The sequence below is a fragment of the Haemaphysalis longicornis genome, unplaced genomic scaffold (assembly GCF_048455015.1).
Source record: "Haemaphysalis longicornis isolate Haplotype H1 unplaced genomic scaffold, Haemaphysalis longicornis Haplotype H1 scaffold_6, whole genome shotgun sequence".
Lineage (NCBI taxonomy): Eukaryota > Metazoa > Arthropoda > Arachnida > Ixodida > Ixodidae > Haemaphysalis > Haemaphysalis longicornis.
Genome location: NW_027526407.1, coordinates 19848315 through 19873864, shown reverse-complemented (window position 1 = coordinate 19873864; position 25550 = coordinate 19848315). Strand labels below are relative to the sequence as shown.

General features: G+C 45.3%; 1 long non-coding RNA gene across 1 annotated transcript in view; it reads right to left on the bottom strand.

Moving 5' to 3' along the window:
* Nucleotides 1-512: 512 nt before the first annotated feature.
* The window catches only part of LOC144141423 (uncharacterized), a 50778-nt gene continuing 25740 nt past the window's right edge, over nucleotides 513-25550 (bottom strand). Inside the window, exons 2-4 of the long non-coding RNA XR_013316592.1 lie at nucleotides 13099-13247; nucleotides 12947-13020; nucleotides 513-610 (exon numbers count right to left, since the gene is read on the bottom strand). This is a non-coding gene — a long non-coding RNA (uncharacterized LOC144141423). The remainder of the gene's footprint in view (nucleotides 611-12946; nucleotides 13021-13098; nucleotides 13248-25550) is intronic.

Genomic DNA, 25550 nt, shown 5'->3' with positions numbered 1-25550 from the left:
ACTACGTCAGACATGAACAAAATTTTCTTAGAATTGCTACTGACATGTTTCCGCAACCAGCGCAGAGTCCAGCTAATCAGCTTGTTATTTGGTAATGTTAGCCTTCTTGCCCAACAGGATGGAGTGATATGGACGGAACATGGTGCGTCTGTGTCGGCTTACAGGCAATTTTGTGTTCGCTATCTGCGCACCGAGAATGACTACGCCTGGTGTCAGTAGATTCTAGTTAGTTTTGCGTCGTCGAGGCAGACGGTAGGGACGGTGGTATTGTTGTTTTTTGCTTCTAGGGCGCCGGCGGCGAAAACAATCTTTTCCACCATATCAAAAATTTTTAACGATATTTTTCAACACCCGATCTGGACAATATTCACTAACTCGGAAAGGGAAGTATGTCATTACTGCAACAGGTGCAGTTTTCTTTTTAGGAAACCATAAAGAGACCATTTCTCAAGCTTTTCAGTGAATTAAAAAATAAATTAAACAACAATATTCAACATTCTAGGAAAATACTCACGCAAAGTAGAGTTCAGCTCCATAACGTAAAATACACCACATGAATAGTTTGGAGAGGAATAACCGAGTACTTCCAAGTAAAATAGCTCGGGGTATTCTGCAGGCAAGAAAGGAGTACATGTTTTTAACCTTCGGGCAAAACTTATTTAGAGAAATATCGCAGAATATATTAAATTTTTATGTGATAAAAACACTTTTATGCTGCACGATCATCACGCTCCATTGTTGCAATATTTCTTCACTCCGAGAAGACAACCACTCGAAAAAAACCAGTGAAATTAAAAAAACTTTTTCCTGAATGTCAATATGCAAATAACGAAAATGGTTTATAAAGTTGGTTTGAGAAGTTCTTCGGAGCTGAATGCTTGAGGAAAGCAAGCAGTTTTTGTGGTGTTTTTATATTCAAAGAGGATGTGGTCCTCGGCACTTTTAGATGCAATGTGGAACCCGAGAAAATTTTTATACTTAGGCTTTTCAGAAGCAGAAACTTAAGTGTGTAGCATTCTATAAAAACAAGTGAAAATGGCAGTATTTCTTGCTTTAACGACAAAAAAGTGCTGAAAGCTTTAAATGTGCTGTTTCAGTTGTAGTATTTACTTTTGTTTAAATAAAAATAGATAAAAATTCGCTTTTTGAATTAGGCACTTCTTCATAATAACAACAATGGGCGATATTGCTTTTTAAAAAGTACAAAAAATTATGTATATGTTGGGCTGGCCAAACCTGCACATAGGTGGTAGTTAAAGACACGCCATTTCGAAGTATTATGAATCCTGTTGTAAAGAACGCTGCTCTTTTTATCACTGACCAAGTGCTGATCTTCGAAGTGATGCGTGGAAATGGGGCGGCCAGCGTAACTTCGTGTGTGGCAACCCCTGGCAAGAATTGAGCCGTCAACTGTTGGAAGGGTAGTGGTAACTGTATTGGGTAATTGTGTTTAACGGGCGTGCGTTGCAGCCCGCAGGGTTTTGTCAGAAAGAGCTCATGAGCAATGCGCGACACCACTGGTACGGGCACGCCCTTGTTCAAAAAATAACGTTTCTTAAATGAGTGCTTTGGGAGTGGTCTAACATCCTACTGCCTGGTTTGTGTGAGACGAAGACAAATATTCCCCAAGCACCGGCAGCAACTGTTGCTAAGGACAGCTTGCACTGGACATGAACGAGGAGCCTCGGATACTTCGGGAAGGGCGAACTGGTATTCGAAGACCGCCCTTGCGGCCAGTTTAAAGCGGCGTGCTGGAACTCTTATGACCGAACTCTTTGGGGCTCTTATGGTGCTGAACAAAACGCTGTTTTGTTCACCCATCCCTCGTGTGAACAACGCTTGCCGCTAGCACGAAGGCCGAACTTCTGCAGAAATCAAAAGCTTTCAATGGTACCGAAAATAGCCATTACAGCTGCATATTTCAAAAGTTGAAATATTATGCCCAAATGAATGAACAGGAAATGTCGCATGCGACATGAGTAAATTTTTGAGGTCTGATTTCTGCCCTCTCTTATCCAATGCCTCCTGCAGAGCTACATGGTCAGACGCGAAAATAATTTCCTCCCTTTCAGCCAGTTCTAGCTAGTGCGTTTAACAAAAAAAACAGGACATTCACTCGCCGGTCAAACTTCTGTGCTATCAGATTAACGAGTTTAGGAAGCAATACATCACGTGCTTTCGTAACAAATTAACGAAAAAACAAGCACCTATGTCTGATTGTTCTCCATTACGGCAATATCAGTGAATGGCAAGGAGGGTGTGTTATGTAAAATAATCCGCATAATATTTTTATGTAGGTCGTGTTTCTACAGCTCCGCCACAAGGAATCTGGGATTTATACGCCAAGCACAATCGATTTATCTTATACCGAATACGATCACTATTGGGAGACACTATCCGGGGATGTATCGGAGGGTACGTGAAATGCTCACGTCACCTAAGAGTGTATGGAATAACCGACTCTCTGATGGGATTTCGGGTGGCGGTGAAGTGCCCGCAGTGTTTATCAAATAAGTTTGATCGATCCTATAATAAACAGTGGTGCTTTAAATTATAAAAAGTAGGGATTGTCTTTTTCACGTGCCTCTCATGTAGCGGCACTCTGCCTTAAACAATAATGAAAATTTCACTGCTACGCTTAAAAGGGCCATTATATTATAACCTAAATTTCTGCTCAATTATAAAAACCACGCGAAAATGCTACGAAAGTATTGTAAAAATATAAAAAAAGCAGCTTTAAATTCCATTTATGCAATTTCATCAACGACGCTACAGGAGTTTTGAACAAATACTAGCCATACCCATCTGTACATCGCGAAAAATCACTTGCAATAGCCTTTATAAATGTGAAACCAAATGAGCTAATATAGCACTTTCGAAATTCACCATCTCAGAAGGTGAGCAGTTACGTGATTGTTGTTCGTAATTCAAAAAGTAAGAGTGAATTGCGAGCCCTTGTTATTTTAAAGTAAAGCTGGCTAACTTTAGCAGCTAACGGCTCGTTTGTGGCGAGCGGGATAGGAAACTCCCAATGCGGCTGCGCAGGGTGAGGGAGGTTTTCATTCAGGGAGCATAGTGCGGATGGCGCAGCGAACTGTTAACCAGCGTTCCCCGCATGCTGCTCACACCAGCGTGCGCGTCGGCGGGACGGCTTTGTAGTCTTTGTAGTCGGCGGGACGGCTTTGCACTGTTGCGACGTTGGACCACCTTATTACATAGGATGACTTTCGATAGGGCATTGCATTTGAAAGCATAATCTTACTGTTTTAATGTTGTAAATGTGTACAGCACTGGAGAGCTTTGTCACAAAATTAAAGCGTTTTGCAACGCGAAATAAAGTGGTTCCTGGTTTACGATGTTACAGGAAATATTTTCCTATTAAAGAGCTTACGTAGCCGTAAGTGGTGGTATAGTCTGCATGCACTGGGCTATTTACGGAACTTGGCTAATTGAGGGCCCAGCGCCCCCCCCCCCAATCAAACCACCAGCGGAGTACATGTAAGTAAAATGTTGGTAATTTTTTACATAGGTTCCTAGGGCATCAACCGCAACAAACTGTACTTCTTATATTCATGTACGCTACAGGTACAATACAAAAAGCAAGCAAGAAATGGGCGGTATTCCAGAAGGCCCGAGTTCCCCCTACTCCCTAGTTCCCAAATGCTTGGGTTATGAAAGTAGTTATGGGAGAGCATCCCATACTCCTCGAGCGAAACCGGCGCATTCGCGCCTAGCACGCCTGGCATAATCAGCGTGCCGTATTGTGACGCGGACATTCTGGTAGCCACAGAACGTAGGGCTTGTGCTATCATCCGTACGTAGCGCAATCGGATCACGAGCTGCAGCACTAACTCGCAAGCATAAACTAGATAACCTCACTACTACTTGCCAATCCCCAGCCTGGCTATTGGCCAGTACAGGCACCGGCTGTTCGATTTTTCCAGTTTACTATTCTTCCACTGAATTATATTTGCTAATTACCTTGACGGTAGACCCCGTGCAGCTGTGTGCAAGCAAAAACCAACAATCAAAAGCTCTTCCTTCTCGCGAACGAAACGTGCCCTGCTCCCGAACGCCAAATTTTGCAATTGTTTAAGGCTTGGTTTAGTGTGCGTGGGGAGTGCTTATCAGTAATCGCCACAGTTTAGCGTGTTTAGCATTGATGACTGTGTTTTAAACGTGTCCCTTTTTATCGCCTCTCTTAAAATGCTGTATGAAGAAGGCTCCAATTGTAAAACTTGTGTTGTTGGCCGCTCTGATTGATTTGCGCAAGGGTGAACTGCATTTTCATCTGAGAACCCACGTGACTCTGACACCGCAGGCTGACGGTTGCGTGAAGACTTCATTTTGGTAGGATACTTGACCGAGGGTTTTAAATAAGCGCAACCGTTTGAAACTCCTCGAACCGCTGGCACTGGTCCAACATGTCCGCACTATTTAGTGCAAGGAACACTAGAGGAACATTACAGGCATTATATGCGTACCTAACGGGCACTCCCCAGATTTGTTTGGTTGGGAGTAGGAGTTGGGTTGGTTTTACGATTGTAAGCGAAACTAATGGACGGAAAACGAAACAAACAATTCGTTCAAAATGGCGAAGAGAGGCTCTAGCACAAGCGAGATGATAGCAAGCACAAAAGGAACAGAGTTACCGTTCGTATCGTTCCTAGCAGAATAAGAAAAAAAAAGATGGAGGAAACCATTCTAGCTGTTCGTGGAGAAAGGGTGCGAGCACGGCGAAGGGGGGAAAAATGAATTTCTATGTTCAAATTCTCTGAATCATCTGTTCAATTCATTAATAGTGGCGTAAGAAACGGGAACAGCATGAGGGGTGGTGTCAACGAAAGCAGAATGGTGCCACCAATAGAATTCCGCACCATCGCTGCTCCGCTCTTGACAGCTTTCACGTTGAGTGGAACAGCACTAACTTTTTCTCCCGTCCGCGAGGCAATTAGACAAGCCGTAAATCCGCAGTCCTAACATATATTTTCAGTCCGCAGTGTTGATCCTTGCATCCGTATTCAAGGCGCAGCACCTATTCCGCTTCGAACGTTGCTTAAGCTGGCGTTAATTCTCAGCAGCGCCGTTTCTCTCCATCGTGATGTGTTCCACAACCCCACCTTTTAATCACATTTTTTGTGATAGAATACCGAAGACGGTCTGGAAAACTTCTGACTCGTTGGCTGTCTTGCGGTAATTACCTTGGTTTGGGTTGAATGAAGTGCGCTGATCGGTGTTGTCCTCCGAATAGTTACTCCGGTGGTTATTTCTGTTAACTTGCGTTCTGACGATTTTATTTCTCTGATGAGCATCAACGTGAAATCCGGTAATGCTTCTTCTCGATCATGCTTCACTGTTTCATCAAGCTGATCAGCAGTAATCAGCACTGGTTGTTGACATTTTCCAACGTCGATGAGATGAATGATTCATACTGGCCCACTTGTGCAAACCTTCCACACTTCGACGAATGAAGCTAGCCAGATTTCAGGAAGTTACATGAAGAATTCATCCTTCATAAAGTTTAAATCCAAGTCGTATTTGACCTTTTGTTACGCTTGCTAACTGCGCGTTTTCGCCTTCCTCTGTGACAGTATTGAACACTGTTTTGGTAAACGAGTGCCAGAAAGCTTTGGTGATTTTAAGAGAGGCGGCCATGCATAAAATGAATGTAGTTCTAGTTTTAAACGTTGCTTGCTTTTGAAGCAGTGTTTCAAGTGATTGCGGAACAAGCTGGCTTTAAAAAGCAGATCGTGTAGCGATCCGCGTTCTCAATTTCCTGTTCAAGTGATGCTTCTGTCAAGTCAAAATTATAAGAATCCACTTCAATTAGATCTCGTAGAACCCCTTCTTAACCCTCTCAACTCGTGTTTTGGCACTGGATGCGAAAAATGAGGTAAATAACGGAACAAACGGCGGGTCCTTCGTGCGCCAGCGCAGCGTGGGCAGTTTGGCATTGGCACTCTCTCTTTTGAGCTTCGCTGCGACCCCGCCACTCCCGAGAGTGGTAAATCCGGAGTGAGAAGTGCGCGACCCTAGCGCCCTTCCGCCCGCAGACCCTGTTCTGCTCGAAGCTACTTCACGCTGGCGGGACGTCGCAATCCTACAGATCCCCCTGCCCATGTTCTGGCGTAAGAACGCGCAAATTTATTATGCCTAGGTCGGGGCCACCAGCTGTCTGCCCCACGTAACGCATGAGATTAGTCAGTTTTGCCAATTACATTGCACTGTTCTTTCATAAGTGGGTCATAAGGAGACGGAAATCACTGATTCATTTTTGTGCTATGCACCGGAGCAATCGCTAAAGCAAACCATTCTGGGCCGAACGACGGAGTCTGGGAGCTCACGCCTTTCAGACCATGCTCAGTCACGAAGAACTTGGAAATCGCCGTTTATCTCAGCTGCTCAACCGCATGCGGCGAGTCTTGGGTGTGAGAACTGATGACTGTAATGACGCGTTTTTAAAGGCGCTCTTTATGCACCGCTTGCCACAGTTAACCGTCATTGCCTTGGATGCTTCAGGGGACATATCTCTTGACCGCCTTGCCCTGGTTGCTGATCAAGTGTACCGCGAAAGTTCTTCCTCAGTCGCAGACCCAGTAATAACAACAGAGTGTTCAGCAGTTTTCTACTTAGAGACACCGATTTCTGAGCTCGCCGCCTGCACCGATGCAGTTATGACGTCTTCTAGATTTTTTTGTGGCCCCTCCGCATGTCCTAGACTTCATCTTCCCTTCGCAGACTATGCTCGCACAGCTCTCGAAGGTCGCCGATCTGCTGGTACCATCACCTTTTCTTGCACCACGCCGGCCCCTTAATTTCCCTATGAAACGTATCGGGAAACGTGAAGCGAGATGACTGATGGCAGCATGTGAAATCGCCTTACAACCTGGCCGCCTTTCCTGGTCCTGCATCGCTTCCAGTTTGCACTGCCTGAAAGGCGTAGTTGTGAACTAGGGTCCTGTGAACTAGTGGGATTGCGATTTTTACTCAACTGGTTCAACGCCCGGTGCAGCAAGCTACCGTCATCCCGCCGTATGATCTGCGTCCCTCACCATCGAGTGTGATTTCAGGCACACGTTGTGGTTTGTCTTCATAGTGGCCAACAAGAGTGAGGCCATCTTCAGCTGCCAACTGCCGAGCTATTTTGACTTGGCCGTCGGCATGCGTTACTCTCCGCGTAGCAACATCAAGTCACGCCATTCGACTCTGGGTGTACTGTCTGCTACCGCTACCACTGGCATACGCACGTTCGTTTTACCATTCTGATACGCAAGACTCGTACGAGGCCATGCATTTTAAAGCAGCTGCAGAAGCACCGCGTTACTCACGACATCGTAGCGAGTGGTCCGCCAGCCGCAGCTCGGCATGGGTGTCCGCTTCAGTGAACGCATGGTAACTTCTAAACATGAATTCGACCACATGCTGGAGCTATGCATTACCCTCCCGTCGTGCAGGAACCACGCGTCTCCAGCGCTTATGGTTCCGACGGGAAGCGTTGACTAGCGCCCATGACGAAACGACCGGGCTCTCAACGCTCAGACAGTCCAAGCCAGCTTATCACTAGCACACATTCACGTTTTCACAAACCACTTGGAAGGGTACAAGATAATCAGCAAAGCGGACCACATATAGGCAGATCACCAAATGTCCATCCAGCCTGCCGATATACCGAGGACGGAGATATTTTCTCTCTTGCGCCTATTGGAATACTTGCGCATGCCTTTTGGGTTACGCAACGCAGCTGAAACAGTACTGAGATTCATTGCCTAGGTAAAGCGCGGGATTTCAGCTGTATTTCCTTATATTCATGGCATCCCTTCGCAAGCTCTGCTCCACAAGGTTGTGAGCGTCGCCTCTGAGAGCTTTTTTAACACCTGCAACGATATGTACGGGTTGTCGACATACTGAAATTCGTCTTCAGTTTTTCCGAGCTCGCGATTTCGGGACACCATTTCTCGAAGCAGAAACTCGCCCTTTACCCTCTCTTATTGAGCCCTTGAAACACATTCCGGCCCAGGCCAGCATCCGATAGCGTCGTGGGTGCTTGAGCCTAGTAATGTTTATGGCACTAAGCTTCTGCATCCAATTATTGAACTTCTTAGTAAAACCAAGTGTTCCTGCTGAATCACAAGCCAATTTAGACAATGCTGAACAAGCTGCGCTAATGCGGTTCTTCTCATTCAGACGATAACCGAGATGCACACCCGCATCAAAATGGGTACCTTCATTGTTTGACTCGGCACTGTTCTGTATGAGAAAACTCATTCCGAATTCTACGGCTGGATTTATTTTCCTGGTATCTTCAACCTGCAAGTCTCGCTGCAAGGCCTTTGGCCATGAGGTGCTCACCATTTCCTCCACCATCCAGCACTTCCGGCACTTTTGGGAGGGTCAGTGGTTTCACGTTCTGACGTACCATAAGCACCTGGTCTACGACTTGGGGACGAAGACCAGAAGGTACGTCGCACATAAACGTGGCCATCTCGACTATATATCGCAATTCCAAAATGGCATCTGACACATCATAGACACCTTATAACAAGAAAGCTAACGCACTCTCTCGCATTACCTCCGGTGGCACTTCGGCATCTACCGTAGACTGGGAACGTCTAGCCAAGCCCACATGAAATACCTGGAGCTGCAAACACCGCTCCACCTGCCAGATTTTCTCCTACAATTCGTGCCTCATCCGGTGGTGCCTGGCTCACTGTGGCGCGACATATCAGCGGTTGCACCTCGCCCCTTCGTACCGGCTGTTTTTTGTTGTGCGTTTTTCAATCTCTTCACAATCTGCCCCCCCCTCCCCCCCCCCCGAGCATCTGATGTCCGCCACTGACGACCTCCAGTGACATCTGCCAGAGGGCCCGTTCACGCGTCACTTGTCAGAGCGCCGAAGTGACCCGCACACGAAGACTAACAGTCTTTCTTGCCATCCAGCTGTCGTTTGACCTGGTTTATCTTGATTTGGTTGGAGTACTTTTCCCCTGCCACAACTCTCTCTACATTCCGACGGTGACTGAGCACTTCACCGACTGGTAACGATGCCGTGCCCATTCCAGACATCAGTGCAGAAACTGCCGCCAAAATCTCTCTTTGAAAGAGGTTTTGCCGCTGCCCAGCCATTATTATAACTAACTGAAATTCAAAACACCGCAAAAAGCCGGGATAACAAAATGATCACACACGGCACTGCCTAAGGATCGAGGAAGACAAACGGACATATTGAATGTACTCCCTTCAGATTCCTCTATGCTCTGCTGAGGACTAAACTGCCGCAGCAGGGCATACCCTCCCTGGATCTACGGCATCGTTGGGTGGCTCCATCGCCAGCTCAACACGGCCCTCGCTGCGCGCCTGCATCGAGAGCACTGGGTTGATCTCTTTCCTGTAGTACCCTGCCTTCGTGAACTTTTTTGTCAGGCTATCAGCTTCTCAACGGCTGAACTTGCCCACGGCGCACCCACACAGCTTTGTGGTGATTTCTGACACCTTGGGCATCTGCGCCCCAGCATCTGGATTGCCTCTAATGCCTGCGAGACTCTATTCAGAGCAGGCATTAGAGTCTCGCATACATCTTCTGACCGCAGAATCTGTGTGCATACCGAAGTTGGGTCTGAGACTCACATTTTCTTTAGGCGAGACGCTGTAAAGGTGCCTCCTTGCCCTTCTACAGGGTGTCCCAACGTGTACTAACAAAGACACTAAATCCGCCATCATACAGCTGAATGATCGTGAAGAAGTCGTTTCTTCAGGCCGCCTCAGACCAGCCTACCTTGAGAAACAGCCCTAAAATTCAGAACTGGCAGCCCTAACCTTTCATCTGTACACACAGGAAAACAGCACGCCTGCTCCCCGTCGTGTGCAGTTAAACCTCCCATCTAGATTGGGGCCCATGCAGCGCCCCTTCGTCAGCGCTACCAACGTGCTCCTTCGCGCTGTCTGCGAAAGACGAGGAAAATAAAGAAATCAGTGAACATTGTGTGGTGCTCTAGCACAGCATGCGCAGTTCGGAACTGAAAGCCTGCGGTGCTGGTACTCTGTCTCTGGCGATGCGCTGCGACCCCGCGTTTCCAGACAATTTTTATGATTCGGTGTATGTTCTGCAAGTTAGCCTTCAGCTACGGTACTAATCGAGATGCTGAAACTAAGACTTGTCGCAATAGACAAGCATTCTATACACATCGGTTCGGACAATGCTCCGCGACGAACGCCGAGGTTCCAGATCACCACATTTCCGTTCGGTAGCGGGAGGGTTCGTCTCAGTTCGGGTGGACTTGACGGGACGGGGCGTGTCCGCGTCCTTGTATATTTTGCGGTTGGTTCTCTTTGTCGGCGAACAGAGGACTGGTGAACCGGGTATTGCCAAGACCAGTGTCTATCAAGTGTTGTCAATTTTGCGACTCTCGAGGCCGAGGGTAGGAACACCACTGTTGGCATGAGTGCCTTTGACGGTGTCGCTCCTCACAGTTTCTTCATTCAGCTACGAAGTCGGCTGGCTAAGGATGTTGGCGATCAATGGTTCCGTGGCACACTTGCCCGCAGCCACTTGCCTCACGGTTCCTCTCGTGTCGGTCCCCGTTTCATTTCACAGGTTGGTCGGCACCAAATGTTATGGCAAGAGAAGACAGGCTGCAGGGATCAGGGTAATCGCTCACAAGTTAAAAATTGATGTCTTTATGGCCCAGGTATCTACACTATGATGATAACGATGGGAAAAATCCTACAGGGGGTTTCAGCAGAAACCATCTTAAAGGGTTTCTGAGGGTGACCTCGAACTACTCTAATAGCGTATTGTAGTCTGGTGATACGCCGCTGGTGCATGGACGGGTACAGAATTGTTGTGATATTTTTTTATCTCCTCCTTCTTGTGGATAAGCTTGCTCTACTTGTTTTACAGTGCTTACATCCTTTTTATGTCGATAGCTAGCTTCCAATTGGGTCGAACAATCGTGCCAATAGGCTCCTCAAAAATCGCGAATTAGAGGTTGATTTTAAGATGCACGAACAGCGCTTTTGCTTCGGCACAGGGCTTCTGTAGATCCGTTTTCCTCAATGGGGTCTCAGTCTTGGGTATGAGCCGTGCTTAAAAACAATTACAGCAGCTCCTAGCAGAAGTGAAGAAGCGTGCATAAAGGAGCGAATGCCAACATGCAGCTTGCATTAGGAGCAGGGATAATGTGAGTGTTAAAATCAGAACATGGGCGAGTGGGCTCGCAAACAACGACGATTTTTGTGAGAAGGGCAGATTGAAGGGTTTCAAATACAAAAAAGTAAACTGGCTTAAACAACGAAAAATAAAATTGAGAGAGCGAGAACTCACACCGTTGCGAAGTTCTTGGTTTTTTTTTCTGTTGCCATTTATTTTGGAAACCTCTTCTCATCATACTAGCACGATGAATTTTTTAAAACGCTTTGCTTACGCTTTAGTCTTGTGCGCTTCCGCGTGGGCTCTCCGTGCCCAGCTGCCACCCCCCTCAGCCATCCTCTGAGCTGCAGTTAAGGTGTCACCAAAAGACCAAGTCATCACGCCTTCCAAAAATGACGCGCCGGCAGTTTCCTGCAAATGCTAGCATTGAACTAGAATTGGCAGCACTAACAAACTGGGCAATTAAATGCGAATGCGCTCCGGTCGGCTCAATAATATAAACCCTACGCCGGGAAAGAGAGACACGTCATTTATACTTGCGCCGGACGTGCCTATATGATATTCTTTCATTAAGATAGGCTTTCGCGGTGACGAGTCACTGGTCTGCAACAACGTATAAAGGCGTTTCTTCGAAAGTGCCAGCGGAACTTCAAATACCTATGTTCAAAAACGCTTTCACTACTATGAGTCACACTATATTGTCTCCAATGTCACGATCTAAACGTAAAGGCTGTCCGAAACATTTTTTCCTGTTTTAGAAAGTTTCCTTCTGCAAACTATTAAACAAATGAAGCAGTATTTATCCTAGAACCTTGAAATGAAGTTGTAGAACAGAGCGCAAAATTTACAGAAAACCTTAGAATCGCAATGACGTATTGGCGTTTTGATGATATTGGCCAGACTTTCTGGATCAATTTTTGCGTGGCGTCAAACTGGCGCCTTTCCCATTAAACTTTCTTGAGATATTACTTCTAGTTTCACTAAACATTGAAAACAATATCGGAAAGATGTTTCCAGACATTTTCCCATTTGCACTGGGTTACATTCCAAACGCAAATAAAACCAGTAGATAAGTCGTTAAATGCCGAATGTATACCTCATTTATTATGAGTTGTGCAAAGTGTTCGGCAGACCGGGGAGAAATAAAAAAAAATCATACGGAACTCGAAATAAATAAAATGAAGTACACGGTGTCGTCTCGATCACTGATATAGCCGCAAAAAAAATCCTGAAAACAAACAAGTTGTAATGTTACATTTCTTGGACTCGCGACACACCAAAAATATTTCCGGCATGAGTCCCAACCTAAGTCGTACCAAGGTGGTCATAAGAAGCATTCGTGGATTGTTTAGGCCAATTTGAATATGCAATTTAGCCCAGTCGAACTTCTTACGCGGATAAAAATACACTTTTTTAGCATTCAAAAAATACGTCTTTATACACATAATTCAAAAGCATTCATTTAGATGAGAAACTGCTGGGTATTTCGGGTACTTCCTTAGCTGCGAGGGTAGTGAGCCTTGATGTATATCTTTCGTTTATTATCCTAAAAATTTACAGTTGCGAAATAAACAGTTTATACAATCAGTCACAGACGTACAACTGTATGTATAAGGTCTTCGTTTGATAAAGCATTTCCGTGCCCATGGCCAAAATATTACCCGCGAGGAGCTGAAAAGATTTAAAATAAATCTTAAAGCCTTCGCCACTTGCGGCCATAGCTGGTATGGTTATACCAATCGAAAATAAGCAAGAACCCGTCTGATAATTACTGAATAAAATGTAAACCGGTAACAATACCTGGATGCTCTAGAAGCACTGAGGTTGGTCCTTTTATTGGGTTAAGAAAAATTCCAGTAATGTTAGTGGAAGATCTGAAAAATTATAAAAATATTTTTATGCGTAATACACCAGAGCACATGCATCGTTTATGCATTTTTATTGGAGCTTACCTAGTGTCATTGTAGGTGTAGTTCCTCACTAAAATAACATTCTGGAGACTGACACATAATATATCATCGACTTGGCAACTAGCTGGAGGTTGCTCATGTGGATGTAATTTACCAACATCAACAGTCCAAATATATGATGTATTCAAAAACTAAAAGAGGTCAGACCAAAACAGGTTACGAAAATCAGAACATCCCCCCACATTCATCTGTAATAAAGTATGATATAAATATAATGGCAGTCTTTCGCTATTTAGCACGGATTTGGTTGCAACAAAACCAATTCATGACACTTTTACTAGTATCTTAAGTACCTTGATACATGAATCGACGGTAATACGTTGGACTCAGCAAAGTTTATTTTCGGTGGAATAAGCCACGGGTGGATTTTTCTTCTCTGTTGTATTGTGCGCACAATTATAGGTGATCCCTTAGAGACGATATTTGGTGTCTTTCTCCTGCGTATGCAAATTTATGGATGTTTGAATGCCTGCGGGAATGTCGTTTATTCTGGAGATTTCGCGAGCAGCAACTAGCCTATTTACTGGGATTTCGTTACGTACGTTTTTCAGAAATTCAACACTTTGGTTCATGAAAAACTGAGTAGGACAGTGGGGGGGTTTGTGTTCGCAGCCCGATGAGAGAGAGAAAGAGAAACTCTTGAAGGAACTAGCCTACGTGTAAAGTGAGTACGCTAGCGTCGTTTCGCGTTATGAGAAACACCAAGACAAAGCAGAAATAAGCGAACAATGTTATTCTATGAACTGAGAATACATAAAACTAGCTGGCCCTTCCCCCGCCCGGTGAACGGAACGCAACCGTAGGAGAACAGGGTGAGAGACAACACCTCGTGGCAACAGTTGGCTGGACGGAGGAGTGGAACCGTGATCTCAATTAATGTAGGTGCTATCCTTAAATCACTACGACCGTTCAGCCAATATTGGTCAAGCAAAGGGGCCACTTACTTGTTTTCCTTGGCGACCTCGCGTCGTCCTGCCGTGGGGGTCTTTACGTGCTCTTCATCACTTCCACGGGCAAACACGCCACCACTCTGTCAGTGCGCGACTGACCGCCCCCTTCAGCTTGTCTGGCCCACTCTTATAGGCGCCACTGTCTTCCTATGCAGCGCGCGTATTCTGCGTAGAAGAGTTGTATCTTCTGCCCATGCTGAACTATAAGGAATTCGTTGTGTGTGACACTCGCTGTGCCCTGCGGGCGTCCCGCATGCATGCGCACCACACCGTGTGCCGAGGTGGCCCACACTCCTCATTAAGGAGGAAAATGCAGAGAGGTTGGCTGACATCCGTTCGGTGGCACGTTACTATGCGGGAACTGGAGAAGAGGGTAAAATGTACTCGGTGTAGTGAAGAAGAGTGCAGTAGTAGTAGAGAAAGAAATAGAATAAAATACGGTTCTTTTTCAGGGCATTGAGTTCAAATTTTCTTGAAATGGAAAGACGACTACAGTTTGGTGACACACTAATGTCCTTGAGAAACTCCAATAGCGCGGAGGGGACTTTGCGGTGAGCGGAGGGAGATGGCTGTGTTCCATGTACCATTATACGTATCAACGGTCCAGCGTGGATGCACTCAATTTTATGTTGTATACGGTGCCTTGAGTCGCCATAAGCAAAGTACCTCAGTAATACCGGTTGAACAGTTTCAAGTGAACTACAACCATCGCAATATGGGCTTGATGTCTGCACGATCCGATGTAGATAGGTCCTTTTTATTGCTTCGTTAAGATGAAGCCTATGGAACATTGCCTCTAAAAGGCGGAGTAGACGTTCTGCGAGCTGTATTCTGATATATTGGTCTATACAATGTAAAATACCGCGACGATACTGCGAAAAGGTTCATAAATGGTTCCTTTCGGTCAGAGCTAATTTATTTGCGATTATGGCGGTCTCGTCCTTCGTGAAGACAATCGTTATTTTTGTCATTTGTAGGCCATCAGATTTCTTCTTTTGCAATGATGCCACTGTGGCCTGAAAGTCACAGGAAGGTAACGCGATGTCCTGCGACTATTGCGAGATGGTGTAAATAGTTTATGACGCCCTAGAAATGTTCATGAAAGCGAAACAGCTTTCACATTGTAAACTTTGAACTGCTGCCATTGAATCAGTGAATACGGTTCAACATGTCGGCCGCTGTCATAGAATGTATTTAATGGCGTCTCGAATCCCGTATAGCTCACCGACGCAGGCGAAGGCGGTCGCTCAAGCTGATATGACAATGCTTTTTCAGCTGACGGAAAAAAATCCTGACGAGCTGTATTGGAGTGTGGCCGATCCATCGCTGTAAATGTGAGTAGTTGCATAGTAAAATCTGCTGATATGTGCAAGGGTCATCTGCAGTAGGCCAATATAATTGAAGGATATGCTTTTTTAAATCAATTTTAGGTGTGAATGAGGTTAACCAGAGAGGCGTCAGATTCCAGGGCGGGAAGTTCCGTGGCATGGTTGGCGGTGCTTGAGTTGAAATTTTGGCAATACTACGTTTTATTTTTTGTACAGAGGTAGAGGGCAGATTTTGAACAGGAATACGGGACACGAAATGGGTTTTTGCATGTAGCGTATGCATCCAATGAACACGGATCACTTCTTGGAGCAAATCTACGTCCAATGGAATGCAACCGGATTCAGGAATTCTTAAAAAAGGGCGAGCCTTTAGAAGTCCGAGACATTTCCTGGGGCAGTTATTACTCACCGCCTCCAGCTGTCTTTTGCTTGTAGGTGCCAGTAGCTGCAGGACAGGAAGGCTATAGCACAACACGCCCGCCACATACGTCTTCAACAGCGAAACCTTTGGGCGGAGTTTTTGCCGCAGTGGCTGCCAGCAAGATAAGAAATATTTTGCGATGGCGTTGATATTACCTTCAGTAACCTCTGCACTTGAGGGACCCACTGGAGGTTTCTGTCTAAGCGAATACCAATATATCTTTGTGTCTGTCCGTAATGCAGAGGCCAGCCACCCAGGAATAAAGGATATCTATCCATGCATTTGCGATTGACTAACATGGCGACGCTTTTTTCTAAATAAAGGTGGAGTCCTTTTCGCACTAGGTTTGCAGATATTTTTGCAAGCGTATTCTAAGTTTGTTTCGCTTTACCCTGTGAGATTTTGAGGCACTCCAAATACAAATGTCGTCCGCATAGAAAGTGATCTTGGCGCCACGGAGAGAACCGGTTCCGCATGGATGAGCATAAGATTGAACAGTAAATAGCCTAATATAGCTCCTTAAAGTACGCCTCTTTTGATTTGATAATATGATATATGGCCTTCAGCCACGCACACGAAGTGTTTTCCTCCTTCAAGGTAATTTGAAGTACAGTCGTGCAATTTTTCTTCTAGTCCCAGCGATGCTACTATGGCATTGTGATAAACTGAGTTGATTGCTTATTTGACATCTACAAACACTGCAACAGGTGCATGCCCAGAACGTAGTTCTTCTTTTACAGACGATATAACGGCAATGATATTGTGAATAGCCAATTTGTAAGGCCGAAACTAATTTATTGGAGTGGCATAAGGCTTTATTGGTTTCTATGTAGCAAAAGACCTTTCTAAAATTCATCTTTTCTATTAATGTCCCAAAGAAAGTCAGCAAGGCAGTCGGTGGAAAAGAATTGTAGCTTGTCGGTGAATTTCCAGGCAACCACTGTGATATTTATGCTCTGTTGATGTAATGCGAAAGCCTTAGTTTTTTATTATCATCACCCTTTGTAACCTGTACATTGCGCCGTCATTAACTTATAGTCAAATAGATTGCACCTGTCTGGGCTGACATTTCCTAACTCTAAAATCCCCCTACTTCGATTGAAATTTGCTTGTTTTGTATTCTAATCAAAACATTGATGAAACTATATTAATGACTTTAAAATAAATTTCGACGAACAAATCTTTTGCAAACCTTCTTTAACGGCTTGTACGATGTGACAATATTTGTCAAAAATTGGGGGTGCAGCCTTTACACTTTGTGAGACTGTGAAGACGAAAGTCTGGTTTGTCCATGAGTATCTGGAGTCCAACTTTCTCTTGAACTGCATTGGCATGCTCATTATCCCTTCTCAAGCTCCCTTTGTAGGTTCGTTCCATTCCCTAGCCGTCGCTGTATCCCGGCACCTGCTGCATCAGCATTTTTCGGAGGTATTCTACGAAGCTCCTCGGGCGGCTGTTTGTGTGATAAACATGGTGACGACAATGATGATTATAGTGATGATGATAATATGATGATGATGGTGGTGGTGGGGATATTGTTGCTGCTGCTACTGCTGCTGAAATTGATGATGAGTAACCTAATTTGGTACAAAACTAAGAAATGGAAGGCAGGGAGCTTTAAAGCAGGAGAAGCCTATGTCCCTCAGGTGCCATCTGGTAGATGATGAGCACATGTGGTAGGTCAGGCTGGATAGAGGCGAGCTTTTTTAAGGTCAGCACCGGTGAATAGCAGTCATGTCTTCCATGACCCTATTGTGGCTATTTTAACGAACAATAATATTTTATGTGACTGAGGTGTAGAGTCTCAAGACACCTATAATCGCCATTCGTAATGGTGCGATCATGTGATCATGCCACATTGCTCACCTTTTCAGGTGTGTGATTCTCGGCTAATGGGTCGGCTCGAAGCACTTCAGATTAATTCGTCCACCTGTTTATTTGCTGATCATGTAGTATGCTATGCACAAAGAAATTTACGCCTTTCGACTGAAAACGGCCGGCCATCGACTTGCTTCCCTGAAAACGTCATTGAAAGAAAATAGCAGTCTCCTTAGCTCGCTCTGTTCCCAGCCAAACCTCGCGATCGTTTTTTCCACTGGGCCCCCTACAATAGATGGATGGGGTCTGTTGCAGATAAGCAAAATTTTTAGTTTTTTTCAGTGTGGCGAGTTTTTAAAGCGCCCACAAGGCGAGTGGTACCTTTCTATACTTCCATATAGTGACAAGTGCACACCAGTACTCTGCTGAACTTTATTCTGGCGCCATTTGTTGGTCATCACATATTCGTTTTTTTGTGATGCTGTGTTCGCGATAGGATGGTCGTCCACACCGCTGCTTGGCGTAGCGTAAACAAATTGCCCGGTGGATTTTAAATGCGTGATAACATGAAAAGCGGGAAAAGAATCGGAAAGGTCGTCCCACACCGCGCGAAAGTGAACACCCCAGTGACGGTAACAACAAAAAACAGGCGTCCGATTACTCGTAGATTGTCTCTCGCACTCAGAATGTTCAGCAATGTGCATGGTGCGTAACTAGGATGATGGCCCACTCAATGATTTACTGCTTACCTTTACAAACGCTGTGCAACTTCCTGGGATGGCAGCGCGATCTGCTGCATCCCCCCTATGCCGCCCTCAGGCCGTCGAACGTGGCGCATGGACTCCCGCGGACTTTCGCCCACTAGGCTGCGCGTCGCTGTCTCATGCCTCTCAGCAAACACCAGGCAGCAGTGCCGGTTTGCTAGGAAAAGTGCGGTGTCCCAACTGTCCTTGTATTGCAACTTGCCGCCCGTGCTTGCACTTGGAATGACCTCCGAGCAACAAGAAGTAAATAGATTCTCTGAACCAGCGCGACCCTACGCCCTAAACGGCTGTCCAGACTTTTTGTTCGAATTACCTCTCTGTATGCGAGCGCCAGCTGCTTCGTTGTGCTCCTCCACCTCGGAGCGACAAAAAGTTAACCTGCTGCTTCAGAAGATCGTGATGTTAGTCCTAGCATTCTCCCCTAATTTAAAGGTACATTTTCGGAAACCGTTTTTGGGGTGTAATTTAAGAAGTGTGGGTGGCTCAAAACTTTGTTGGAGATTGGCAAACTGCAAGTCACACGTACATGAACTCTCCCTTATATTTCTCCCCGACATCATGCAAGAAGTACGAGCAGCTCTAGTGTCCCCCTTCGTAATGCAGAAAACACTAAAAGACAGTCTGTACACGAAAGCCAACTGTTTAAGCTCAAGACCTGTCACTTGAATAGCAATAAACTCGTCATTATTATATCTCTCAAAGTATTTCCTCTGCTTTTTGTAAGCTTGAACTTCTTCGTACCGGGATATCTTTAAAACAGTTATTCAAAAATCCAAAGGTGGTCAAAATTATTCAGGAGCCCTCTGCTACAACGCACCTCATCACCTGCGTTGCGTCGGGGCGCTAAACACTACATTAAATTAATCAATGCCTTTTTCTGTTTGGATATGGATCTATTTATTTTTGTATTTATTGATAAATGACTTACGTTTATGAATAGTTTACTTCCTCAGCGTTTCTTTAGAAGGTCGGCACGAAGTGAATGGTAAGTGTATAACTCCATGCAAAGGGACGAAACAAGCGTTTGCGTTATTCATTCGTAAACAGGCATACAACTGTACGCTAGCACATTAATAATAACTGATGTACAAAATAAGCACACATAACATAATAAAAGAGATAAAACTTCATATGTGTCTTTATTACACATAACCTAGGCTGGCATTGAAGAATACTAAAGATTTGATTGTTCCATTCCTATTGGTAACATTCGATTTTCGCGCAGTTCTAGGAAAAAATACATTGAGTGATTATCGCACCTAAAAAAGTGGTTATCGTAAAATTGTGGATTTTCTTTTCATTTAAACTGAAAGAAATCAGACAGTTCTTGCAATTTTTATTTTTAAGTATTTAAATATAGCTGCTAAAATATTCTAATCCTGATGTACCTTCGGTTCAGACGTCTTCGGACTCACTTGAAAGAGTTTCCACTCACGCTCATTTACGTTCAGCAAACGCGTGAGTGTAAGTGAGCACTTAGACTAATGCAGCATAAGGAGTTCTCACTCCTTCGATCTCGAATAACTTTGAGCTCGAGAGATCACGAATGTTGACACGGAACCTCGCATAATTTGAGCACATGTGATTCCGAGGTAGCTTGAGCCCGAGTGATCTCGACTGAGTTTTAGCGCAAGTGACGCTTAGGGATCCCAATTGAATTGGAGATAAGTTTGTCTGAGTTTAAGTGCAACTGCATGGGACGGCTTAAGAATTCGTCCCGCTAAGCCTGTTTGAGACTGGTAGAGCTCAGCCGTCATTCGTGTAGGTGTAGGCTTGAGTGGAGTGTCTTCGGCGGGAATAAAAGGCATGGCCGTGGACCCAGGATGTGCAGGTGTGGCACAGTAGGATACTAAACTTTCAGTTTCATGGCCCTGCCGTGATCTAGAGTGAGGACCTTCTGAAGAAAGTCGACGATGTTGCACTGAAATACACCTAGCACAGCTTCCCGAAAATGACGCTGTGGCATTGCACCAATTACGGGCTGCTATATTTAAAGTGTAGGTCAGTATTGTAAAACTTGCTAAGCAAGCGGTAAGATACATTTTTTTTTCTGAAAAGAAAAACGAACTGAGCAAACCTGACGACTCACGTTGCATTCTGCAAAACATGACATAAACAGGCTTCTATTAGGAGCAGTGAGAATTTGGGCTAAACATTTAGGATACAAATACGCCTCTAATGAGAACGGCAGTGTGTATCTGAGCCAGGAAGTATGGGAGGAACCGAGCAGGGTGCCGGGCGATAGCGACTAAGATAAGATATTTTAAAGGCGTTTTTGCCCAGACGACTTGTCATAATGCCCCTTTATGACACTAATGAAGGATTACAGACTGCCTTCAGATTTTGTCACAGTCAGTCGTGGTGGCTACGCGCAATAGCTAAAACGTGTAAATTGCAAATATGTAGTGATACGGGAATAGGATGCTGCACCTTGGAGTACTTTTTCACCAGATGTTGATATGTTCACTGAGACATGGTACGCTGCGTCTTTGAAGCTATAATAATTTTTTAAAGTAAAACTACCGGTCTGGAAGGTGGCGCTTTCAACTTCGTTAAAAACGCGTTATATGTTATGTAATATTAAAAATTTCATAATTAAGTAGTGACACCTAGAGCGTGTCTTTGTGGACAAAACATAACCGCCACTGTGTAGCGTCAACCAAACGAAAACACTGACATTTTCGTTTCTATTCTGAAGACTCTTCTCGGCTTGGTAGGTGAAAATAAGTACCAAGATATTTCGGGAGGAGACTTTCACAGAAACATGTAAGCATACATCAGTAAGAAGGAAGAAATAAAAAAGCTAATTCTCTAACACTAATCCTGGTAACACTTATGCAACAAAATGGTTTCACTAGTGTTACTGCGATTCACGACCTAATCGCCCTTTCATCCGCCTCTCAACTAGGCCTAAATATAGCAAACCTGTTCTCTTCACCTACAAAAGCAAGCGCTCGAAGTGCGGATACTGGTCACCACAGCGCGATATTGCTGCGTATAAAGATACAAAATGAAATTTTACAAACGTACAAGCAGTATGTTTACACCAAATGATGCAAAACATACTTAGCTCATCTAAACTACATTGTAATGGAAGCGTTATATTGCAGCAAAAAGATGCAGTGTGCTTGTAGTTTACATTTGGAGAGTTTTGTGAACCTTTAAAACGGCAACTTTTTCTGCACGCGACTTCAGTCATATAAGCAAATCCGAATGCCTTTGATGATTCTTCAATTACTACATCGAAGTGAAGAATAACTTGCATAGGAAGTTCCTAAAAATACGGAAGTCTCAAGGCAGTAAAGAACGTGATATCTTTCAGGAAGAAATCAAGAATATTAAAGAAATAAAGTCGTCGGCAACACATCACAATTTACGTGAACTGTTTTATATAAGTGTAAAAACTACACATTTATTGTACAAAATCGTAAATACAACCCTTAACCATACTTCCCACGAAAAGTTACTTATAAGATAACGTTAAGAAAAAAGAACTAACAGCAAAACCGCTTGCCAGTACCTTTCACAATCATTTCTTTACGCATAAGCCCGGATGATTGCAATCTCAACACCCTCCTACTACACGGACGCCCGTTTTGTGGACCATATAAAGACTACGGCATCGGTTGACCCCTGCACAGCTCATGTACGGCATCACGTCAACGTCCCCTCCCCCACAGCTGCAGAGACTCAAGCCATCGCAGAAGCCATTACACTTCACCAGCATCGGAGCACCAATATTACAGTCCGCACGGACAGTCAGGGAGCACTACGAAGCTTCGCCTCGAATGACATTCCATCCCCTGTCCACACTACCCTGAAGACATACATGCACGCTCATCCCCACATCCACGTTTTCCTCGAATGGATCCCTGGCCACCAAGGCGTAGAGGATAATGAACGAGCTCACGCTCTGGCCCGCGACGCTCATTTCACAGGCAGCCCTCAGCCATGGCATGAGGAATACAATCCAGAAGAGGATAGAGCAATGCACCATAAAAGGCGCCGCGAACATCTCGGCCACCTCCGCAAAGCAAGAATGGTACTTCCCTCCCCTTATGAATTTATGTCACAGAGACACGCTAAATATATTAGACAGGCGCAGACATTGTTCCTCCCCTGTGATTTGTTCCGCCACAACATACAGAAGTCACCAGGCCGCCCGCACTGTCAGGTATGCGGTGGCTAGCCGTACAATGAACATACATATTGGCGCCATGTACGGGCGACCTCGTCTTCCACATTTCTTTCGACCAACCTCTTCCCCCCTGATATTCCCTTCTCGTGGTATAGCTTGGCTGCTCCCCCTGAAAACCTACGGGCAGCCCTGTGGTCCCTCTTGGCTGCCCACATTGAAACTCTTTGTGCACCTCCGCCAAGCCCGTTACCGTAGGAGGACCATGAGACACCCCCTTCCTTCGAGGACTCATAACTCCGAGGCTCGGACTTGAGCTGAAGAATAAAGTTTCATCTCTCTCTCTCTATTGGGTCGAACATAAAACAAGCGAATAACTTTTTCTATACCGGTGTGTGACAAAGCAGAACCTGCAGTTTTTCTAAAAATTAGCATCAATCTCAGCCGAGGAGTCGAGGGAATATTCATTGATTGTAGGGCTTAACGCGCCGACGCAACGCAGGCGATGAGGTGCGTCGTAGTAGATAGCTAGATAGCTGTGGATAAATTTTGACCACCTGGAGATCTTTAACGTGCACCGCAATCTCGTACACACGGGAATTTTTGCTTTTCGCCTCCGTCAAAAAGCGGCCGCTGCGGTCGGGAGTCGAGCTCGCGTACTAGTGCTCAGCAGCACAACGCCTTAGCCCCTGAGCCACCGCGGCTGGTGGGAAAATGCAATAACTATCAAATCCACAAAATACATTTTCCACCCAATAACATCATTTCTAACGCATATATTGAACTTATCCCAATTTGAACGAGCGTTTCCAAAGTGAATAGAAATCGCATAAGTAGCAGTCGTACGCAAAAATGAAATAAAATCAACTTATCAACCTATAGATCCTATAAATAATGCCCGTTTTCTCAACAGCACGGAAAAAGGTATTTTTTCTAGACTGGAAACCTTTTGCAATAAACAATACATACTTAGACAAACTCACTTTGGATTAGATTTGCATCTGTATATTTCTTATAGATGCTAAGATCGCATTGTAGTGTTCATCGTTTCATTCGTGGTTGGCTTAGTAGCGATGAGGACATGATTATGTTCGGTGTATAGCCGTTGTAGCGAGTCGAACCAGACCCACCAAGAGCCCAGGGTGCGTCGCACTGCGGGGCGTAGATAATTGCTTCGGGTGTTAGGACCTGGCACTGCCGCAGATCGTAGCCTTCCTTCATTATTGTCGCCTGGAATTTCTATCTTGCATCCGAAGGAATCGCCAGGCCCAGCCCACGGTCTGACGATGATGGTCCCGATCCAGTAACGTAGCCTAAAGCTCGTTTTTCTGCGTTGCCATCAGCCGCTCCCTTTTTCTTCACACGTGCCTTTTCCTCTTCTGCTCGTCTCCCTCTTCCTTTAAATGTTTCAATTCTTTACCACTCTTTGTTGGGAACACACTCGTAAGGGGGGAAGGGGCTGGACCATACCTATTTCACACGTATATAAATTGGCCAGTGGTGCTTCATTAATTCCAAGATCTGTGGCTCAAAATCACACAGTACACGCCATACTTCGTAGCTCAGATAATGATGATGATCTGTATTGCCGTGTTCAGGCCTATGGGTAGGCCACGGGTGATTATGTCAGCCGAAGATCTGTGTGATTCTGTGATTGGCTTTACAGAAAAGGTCGCCTGAAGGAGCTCCCAGGATGACGTTAACATTAATTCACGTTGGTCTATGGATAGGCGGTAGGCGATTCGTTCTTTCAAAGAGCTCTATGCTAAACTCTAAGGACCTATGATAGTGATCATGGCCAGAATTCATGGTCATAGGCCTATCGGTAGCTGTATGCTAAACGCGAAACAGTAACGCGCCATTAGGGAGCTATGATGATAATGACGACTTTAAATTATGTTCAGGGGTGTATAGGCAGGCTCCGCGTGATTTGTTCCACCAAAAAGCTGTAGGCAAGATGGCATACAGTAAAACTCACCTGAAGGGTGTCCGAAGATGGTTATAAACTCCATTCACATTTGTGTTATGGGTTGGCCAGCAAAATTGGGTGGGCGTAAACTGCTGTACGCTAAAAGCAGTACATTTAAGGAAAGACAAAGGAGGAGTTCCTAATTTAATCTTGATGATATTGCCGCGAACCATACATTGGGTTTGTTTATTTGTGTTTTGCTTTTAGCGCCCGGCTGCGCCGGTCTGTGTTATCGCTGCGCCAAGGGAAGCGCGTGTTCCATTCTTTCTTTCTGTGCTGCATGTGTTATCTGTCGTGATAGGGAGAGCATTCCGATCTAACGGGAACAGCCCAGAATAATCTTCTTGGATCTACTATGTTCTCGATGTGAATCGACGTTTCGAGAACCACGCGCGCCGAAAGATAAAAAGCCTGCAGTGCGGACGCCGGAGCATTCGATTCGACGACACTCGCCTGTGCAAGTCACTTTGTTGACCGCTGCTTCGCCGCCTCTGTATTCTTTTGAGTTGTTAGGGAAGCACAAGTTCGCTCCAATAAACGTGTTTCTCATTCAAGACAACTGCATCGTCCTTGTCTTCGCGACATGTGGTGAAGGTGCTGGGTACTAAGCCTTTATGCTCTCTACGACATTTCGAAGCCGCCAAGCCAGTCCAACCAGAGAAGGCCTCCGACTGCAAGGATTGCTACACGAGTTCGGTCTTCTGCCAGAAGGGCCCAAGAGAAGGAACGCTGCAACCAACACCATGGTGCAAAAAACAACGTCGCCAATCATCCTGCAGCAGCCCCGAGAACAGCCATCGTTCCGGGGAGCCCCCGCTGAAGACCCGGAAGAATGGTTGGAGAAGCTGGAGCGCGTCCGCATCTTCAACAGGTGGGACAACGAAGAAACTTTCAGGCATGTCTTCTTTTACTTAGAAGATGCTGCTCGAACTTGGTTCGAGAACCATGAGAGCTCTTTGACCGACTGGACTCAATTCAAGAGGGAGTTCCTTAAGACCTTCACTACTGTGGTGAGAAACGAGCGAGCTGCGCTTTTGCTTGAAACTCGA